The following is a 7,760-nucleotide window of genomic DNA, read 5'->3' on the forward strand; positions in this document are numbered from 1 at the left end:
ACACACACACACACACACACATATATATATATATATATATATATTCTTTTCCCTCTGTGAAACAATTTTGATGAGTGAGCAATTCAAGTATTACCAACCATTCTCCAATATTCAGTATAAAAGCTCTTCTTTGTTCAACTCTCTAATGTGAAAATTTTTTTCTCATTGCCTCTCCCTTCTCCCTTGTCCTATTGCATCCCTCTTCCTCACTCCATTTTTTTCCAAAGAACATCCCAACATAATTGACTCACAATGCAGACTCCTTCTAACTGCTAAAATAATGAAGCCTATTTTAGGGGTTTTATGTATCATCTTCCCATATAGGAATATAAATAGTTTAATTTGAATCCTTTATGCATATTCTTTTATGTTTATCTTTTTATGATTCTCTTGAGTCTTCTATCTGAATGTCAAATTTTCTTTTTAGCTGCAGGCTTTTCATCACGAAGACTTAGAAATCCTTTATTTTTATTTCTGAAGCATTATATACTCAGTTCTACATGATAGGTGAATTTTGGATTATAATCCTAGCTGCTTTGCCTTCTAGGATATAATATTCCAAATTCTTCACTCTTTTTAATGTAGAAGCTATCAAATCCTATGTGACCCTCCCTGTTACTCCCTTATTAAATTGTATCGTAATGGCTTCTTGCAATATTTTCTCCTTGACCTGTGATCTCTAGAATTTGACTATAAATTTTCGGGAGTTTTTATTTCGAGATCTGTTTCAGGAAGTGATTGGTGGATTCTTCCAATTTCTATTTTACCTTCTGGATCTAAGATATCAGGGAAGATTTCCTTTATAATTTCTTGAGTAATGATGTCTATGGTTTTTAATCATAGATTTCTGGAAATCCAATAATTATCAAATTATAACTTCTCTATCTAATTTTCAAGTAATTTCTTTACAATGAAACATTTCACATTTTCTTCTATTTTTTTATTTTTCATTCTTTTGCTTTGTTTTATTATTTCTTAAACTCTCTTGAGGTCATTTGCTTCTAATTGCCCAATTATTTTTAAGGAGTTATTTTCTTCAATAAATTTTTTCAATCTTTTTTCCACTTGGCCTACTCTTCTTTTTAAAGTCTTCTTTACTCCAGTGAAATTTTGTAACTTTTTCCTCTTTAGCCAATTCTGCTTTTATATGAATTCTCTTCTTTTAGTGAATTTGTGTAATTTTTTTTACCACTAGGCTGATTTTTTAAAATAGCATTTTCTTCAGTATATTTTTATGTCTTTTTTTATCAAGCTGCTAAATTTCTTTCATAATTTTAAACTTATATCACTCTCATTCTTTTTCCCAATTTTTAATGTTTCTCTTCCCTTCTCCTCTTTTCTCTTTGTTTCATATACATGTGTGCACACATGTACACACACACACACACACACACACACACGCACACATACTCTTCCAGAAATCTTTCTGGCCTCATAGCAACTCAGCATCCTTACTCGCAACTTTGCTTTTACTTATCTTCTTGTTATTGCTTTTTTCAGTTTTTGTCTTGGTCTTTGATGCCATTGTAGTAGATTTTTGTGGTCATGTTCTTTTTATTTTGGCTCATTTTCTAAGACCGTTCATTTCTTTACTTTGAAGTTAATGTGTGTTGTGTAAATGGAATTAGCTCGAGAGCCCATTCATAGTCAAAAATCTACCCATCCTAGGTGTAGAAATGATGTCACCCTCACCTTCCTTAGTGGGGAGGGGAGACAAGTTACCCACACGTGACAATAAGTTAAAAATCAAGAATAAGGGACTGCCCAATCAATGTAGAGACTGCCATTTGTCCATTTGAATTAGAGGTGGACCCACGGGAAGTGACAAAAGACACCATCTCTTTAAGTATGTTAGTTACTTCCTGTTGAGGCAGTTCCCAATCTGAACCTGGTGCTGAAGGAGCTCCTGAGACCACAGAACGCTTACACTCTGTATTGTCATGTGCGTAAGTTAGGCTGACTTCCTTGGCCTAGCTAGGCCTCTTCCAAACTCTGCCTATCTGGCTGTTGGGCCTTGTGGCTTACAGCTTCATTTATTTAGCCTTTTAACCTTCTCTCTCCGTCCAGGCCTTTGGCCTGGACTAGCCTCTCCCTTTCTCTTTATTCCTATACTTTACCTTCCTGATTGTAAATAAACTCCTCAACCAGATGCTGACTTGGGTCTGATTTAATTACGGAATCAACCTGAATTGTTGATTCCTGGTGGCCACACTTTAAATATATATCTATAAATACCTAAATTTTCCCTCTTATTTTCTGACATTTTGTGGAGAGCCTGCTATTATTTTTGCTGTTAATGTCATAGCCTCCTCCAAGCCCAACCAGGAATAAATGAGTGATGGAATGTATAATGTAATTTTATTATAGTTGAACTAATCAAATATTTACACTAAAAAAACCGGTATGTTTTCTATTGTTAGTTCTTTCCTAGAATAAGGCTTCTTAAATATTTTTGAATCATTGACTCCTGTGGCAGTCTGGTGAAGGCTATACACACCTCCAATTTTTTTTATTAATAAATGAATGAATTCTAAATTTCAGCAACAGATTAGTTAAAATTTAATGCATAATTTTTTCATGCCCAAGTTTATAGATTTCTTGAAATCCATTGTTTGTTGACTTCTTGCATCCCAAAGTAAGAGCCCATATTCTAGAGCAACTAAGTGGTAATAAACTGCATCAGAAGAACTAATATGGCACAGCTTATGAAAAAATGAAATAAATATAATGGACACTGTGTGGGATGAAATTGTGTATTATTCTCCAATATTTATTGATTAGTATTAGTAATCATAGATTGGCAACTTCCTATAGAAAAACAGTGAAGTTAGGTGCCCTCCACTAGGAGATATCAATCCCTCCTTTTGAAGAGTAGAAGAAATCTCCCTCCTCAAACAGCTATACCTATACCTATACCTATACCTATACCTATACCTATACCTATACCTATACCTATACCTATACTTACACCTATACCTATATCTATATCTATATCTATATCTATATCTATATCTATATCTATCTATATCTATATCTATCTATGCATATATTAGTATAGGCCTTTGATATTCTTATCAAATGTGGCTAAAAAGTACTCCCCCCCCTTTTCTATTCCTGTGGGAAGAAGTTTAGGGGTGACTTAATTTCTATGAGAGAAATCTCAAAACTTACAAGTTATAATCTTAAGATATGTCCTAAGCGATGCTATAACCCAAAAAATTTTTCAGAGTGTTTCAGTCTGAATTGTTGCAATTTGATAAATCCTTGGACAGGCCTAAAAACCTGACTCAACTAAAAATTTCAAACTTAAGGAATATTCTGAAATAATTAAGTGAGGAACCTTATAAAGTCTCTAGGTACTGGGTTGAGGGTTAGACCAGTGCTGAAGACCTGATGAGGTTGGCCCACAGTATGGAGTCAAGTGATAGGCTTAATCCTGTGGATTGCAGACAACACAATCTGACTGCTCAGAAAGATGTACACAAACATCTTGATTTATTTGATAAACTCAGGATGGGATTGTGGACCAGAGAGATGGATATCCCTAGATCTTATCAGTTTGTCAGTTCTAACTCCTCCCCCTTCCTGACCTGTAACTTCATTCCCAATAAATTATGCAAAAGATGAAAATATAAAATTCTCTCATATGGCATTTAGCCTCTCATTATTCTGGGTTTTCATAAATAATGGCTAAATATGGTCTTAAAATCATTAATTACATACAATCTAATCAGTCCTGTTAGGACTTAGACCTGGACAAAACTAGAAACTACAAAAGACATGCTAAAACAAACAAATACAAAGATAGTTAGACACATCAATATGGAGATGAAGATCAGCCTATGAAGCCAAAAATAAAAGCCACAAACTAAGGTTTTTCACTGTCAGGAGCCTTAGTGTCTCTCTATGAGACTGAAATTTATCAGATCTTAGAAGTGTGCTAGAGGAGGAAGAGGTTCATGATTAAAGACATTGAAGTTAAAAAGATAGAGCTAATAAAAATGTTAACACAGGACCTTAGAGAGCAGAGGAAAAATCCTTAAAGAATTAAAATAAAAATATTTCTTTATAAATATAGCCTCCTTTGTCCAATAAGCTCAAACACTACATAAATATTAGCATTTTTAACATTTGCAAGAATATCACAAGTGTGCTTTACTCGCTAAAGAGTATGGAAATAGTTAATCCTAACAATGCTCCAGAGAACAAAAAGGTCAAATGTATTATTTCAATGGAGTGGATGGTTCATTGGCAAATGGATTCTTAACAAAGTTGAATTCCTTGTTTGAAAAGTAATTATTCTTAGCATTCAACTTGATGCTTTATCAACCCAGAAAAGAAGTCAAATCAGTTCAGACTCACAAAAAGATGCTAGATCTTTTAAGACAAAAGCCCTCGTAAAACACACAAGGGGAGTAGCAGAAATGATGTGACCATAACTGGTGAGGTTTGCCTTCCTTGTGCCCTACATGAAGGCAGATAGTTACTAAAGTTGAACTGCCTGAAATTGTGACCACCAATGCCAATAATAGATAAAATAATGCTTTCTAGAACATAATCTTCAGGAAGCCACAATAAAAATGTACATATTCACATTAACGTAGGTTATCCAATTAACTAGGATCTTTTAAGTTGGGTTATTAATAATATACTTCACAGACTCGATGGAACAGTGGAAAAGGGTGGTTGTAGGGGGTTGGCATGGGGAAACATAGACAAGAAAGAAATCCCTACGGTCAGGTGACACTTGTAAGAGTGTCTCATATAACATCCTAAAGAAAAAAAATCCAAATTAATGATTCTGACCAGAATTAAATCTATGTAACAAAAATACACACTAAGCTAATACTTAAAATGGTATTGCATTTTATTTAATTTCTTCTTCTATAATTTAAAGGACATACCCCCTTTATGCTCCGAATAAGAAATTTTTGTTATTTTCTAATGAGCAAAAAATATGCTTCTTTGAAAGGTTTCATTGGAGTGTCATTATTAAAGAAGGAAAGTGTTGTTTGTCCTGGAAGGCAAAAAAAAAAATCACATGAATAATAACATGGGCAGGTAAGAAAACTGGTTAATGAATAGAATCATTTAAAACTGTTCCTTGAGGGAAAAGGAAATGAGAATTCAACACATCCTGTGGCACAATAATATATGAGAGTGAAATAGTAACTTGATTCTGGAATTTCCTAGGAATTTTAGACCCTCAAAAGCTCTCTTATAAAATAAAATAAAATTATGTGTTGATAAACAACATATATTGCTTTAATGTTCAAAATTGTAATTTTGGAACAATTTATGTTCCAATTCCCCAACAATGAAGTTGGGGAAAAATTAGCAATCCTTAGATTTGATGTTTTCTTTGAAATTCTCTGAAGTTTAAGCCACTATCCTGAGGAAGAAAGAGCTTGAAAATCAAAAGATTTTTTTCCTTCACTTTTCAGAAGAAACTGCTAGTACAGTGGATAAAGCACTAGGCCTAAATTACAGAAGACCTTAATTCAAATCTGACCTCAGTCACTCAATAGCTATTGATCCCTAATTATATATAACCTTGCCTCTGTTTACTTCAGATTCCTCAAATATAAAATGTTGATAATAACAGTAATTACTGGGCAGGGTTGATATGAAGATGAAAGGGAATATATTTGTAAAAGAGTTAGTATAGTGTCTGGCACAAAGCAGGTAATATATAATTGATTATTTTTCCTTTCCTTTTTCCTTCCATCTTCATGTATCAGGGTCAGTTGAAGCCTAAAATTCTCCCTTATTCCTTCAAGAGAAATAATAATGACCTGTTAGTATAGAAACCTATACAGTTTAAATCAGGAAAATGTACTAAGGAAATTTTAAATTGTTTGGAAAGTACAATAGATAATGGAAAGGACACAAGATACAAATTAGGGAGACCTGCATAGAAATCTATGCTCTGCTACTTAATTATGTGACTTGTGCAAAGCAGTTAAAATTCCTTAGACTTCAGTTTTATCTGTTTTTTATTCAGTTTTTTATTTTATGTATTTTATTCAGTTTTATCTGTTATTTATTAATAAGAGTTAAATAAAGCAATCCCTAAAATTCCTCCTAGTTTTAAAAACATTTGAATTTCTGAGTCTCTCTGAGTCTCAGTTTTCTCAAATATAAATATTTCATATATATATACATATATACATAAAATCTGGAAAAACATGTGTACTAACTACTAATTTTTAAACAAGACTTTAGATTTTATTGATAGAGGACACTCAGTGAAGAGGATTCTTCTACCATTGCAAATCTGAATTAGCTTTGCAATTTAAACCCTTATGGAATTTCCTGGGGCAACAAGAGGGTTAAATTACTTGGGCCAGGATAACACACGGTGTATGTGTAAGTGGGACTTAAGTCCTCATATTTATTACTCTGGGGCTTTCTCTATTCTATACCATATTGTCATTACCTAGCTCATGGGATTCTCATGAAGGAATCTTTTTTTATAAATGTTAAATCTGTGGCTTCAACAATTAAGAAGTTTTATATAACAATATAGATAGCAATTTATGTATTTAATCATGTCCTCCCATAAGTTCACCAGAAGAGGTCCACCCTTTTTCCTGATATTACAAGGTTACAAATGTTAACACTTGGTCTGTCTACCTAACTTTCTTCATTCTCAACAAATAACCAGCCTACCTTCTCTTCTTACCATATAATGCCTTGATGACATCTTTTATTCTTGTTCTTAAATGAAGAAGATTCCTGAAATTTATATAAAAAGAAGTGGGAAAACTTCTAGTGAAGACAACAAGATGAGAAATTCGGAGCAAATCCAGTTCCCTCAAAATACAAATCAAGAATGAAGATAAGAAAACAACAATTGAAAGTAATAATAATAATATTTCATACACTGCTTTAAGGGTTGCAAAATGTTTAAAGAATGAAAAAGTGACATATAAAAGAGAACCAAAATTAAACAAGAAAGATAGTTAAAGAAGATAGGACCCTCCACAAAAAAACAAACAAACAAACAAAAAAAAAAACTTCAGTGATAAAGGCTTACATCTTAAGGAGCTTGGAATAATTGAAGAAGAGTTAGCATTGTGAAATTTTCTATATCTTTTTTAAATTTCTGGAGTATCAAGTTATAGGTTAGCGTTAGAGTTGTCAGAAAGTTCTAGATAAGTATTTATGTAAATAAATTTCTACTGAAAAGGTCAATCAGTAAGGAAAAATTAGATCTTAACGAAGACACAAATTGAAGTGTTCCATTCTTGGAAAAATGACTCAATTTTTAATTTCTGAGACCCTGAAATTCAGGATCCTGAAGGATTTGAATCTTATCTGGTTCAAGACTCCCTTTGCCTGAAAATTCCTAAAAATTTGGAATATTTGAAGATTGTAAATAATTTCCAAAGGATATCTCCTCTCCAAGTACCATTACTGGAAAATATTTCTTATTATCAATTTTAAACTTTTTATTGACTTTCAAAATACTCTACTATCTATTCTATTTTTTCAAATTTATTTTAGTTGCTTTCATTTATTCTATGTTCTAGTCAAAGAACATAATTCATATTTTTCAAGTTTATATGTTATGTTTTTTCTAATTACATGTAATAACAATTTCAACTTTTTTTTCTAAAATTTTGAGTTTTAATTTTCTTTCCCCATTCCCCTTTGCACATGTGTGATCCTGCAAACTATATTTTGATATTGATCATGTTGTGGATGATGACTCATATAAAACAAAAACAAAAATAATACATAAAGAAAATAAAGTG

Source organism: Gracilinanus agilis, chromosome 6, assembly GCF_016433145.1.
Source record: "Gracilinanus agilis isolate LMUSP501 chromosome 6, AgileGrace, whole genome shotgun sequence".
Classification (NCBI taxonomy): Eukaryota; Metazoa; Chordata; class Mammalia; order Didelphimorphia; family Didelphidae; genus Gracilinanus; species Gracilinanus agilis.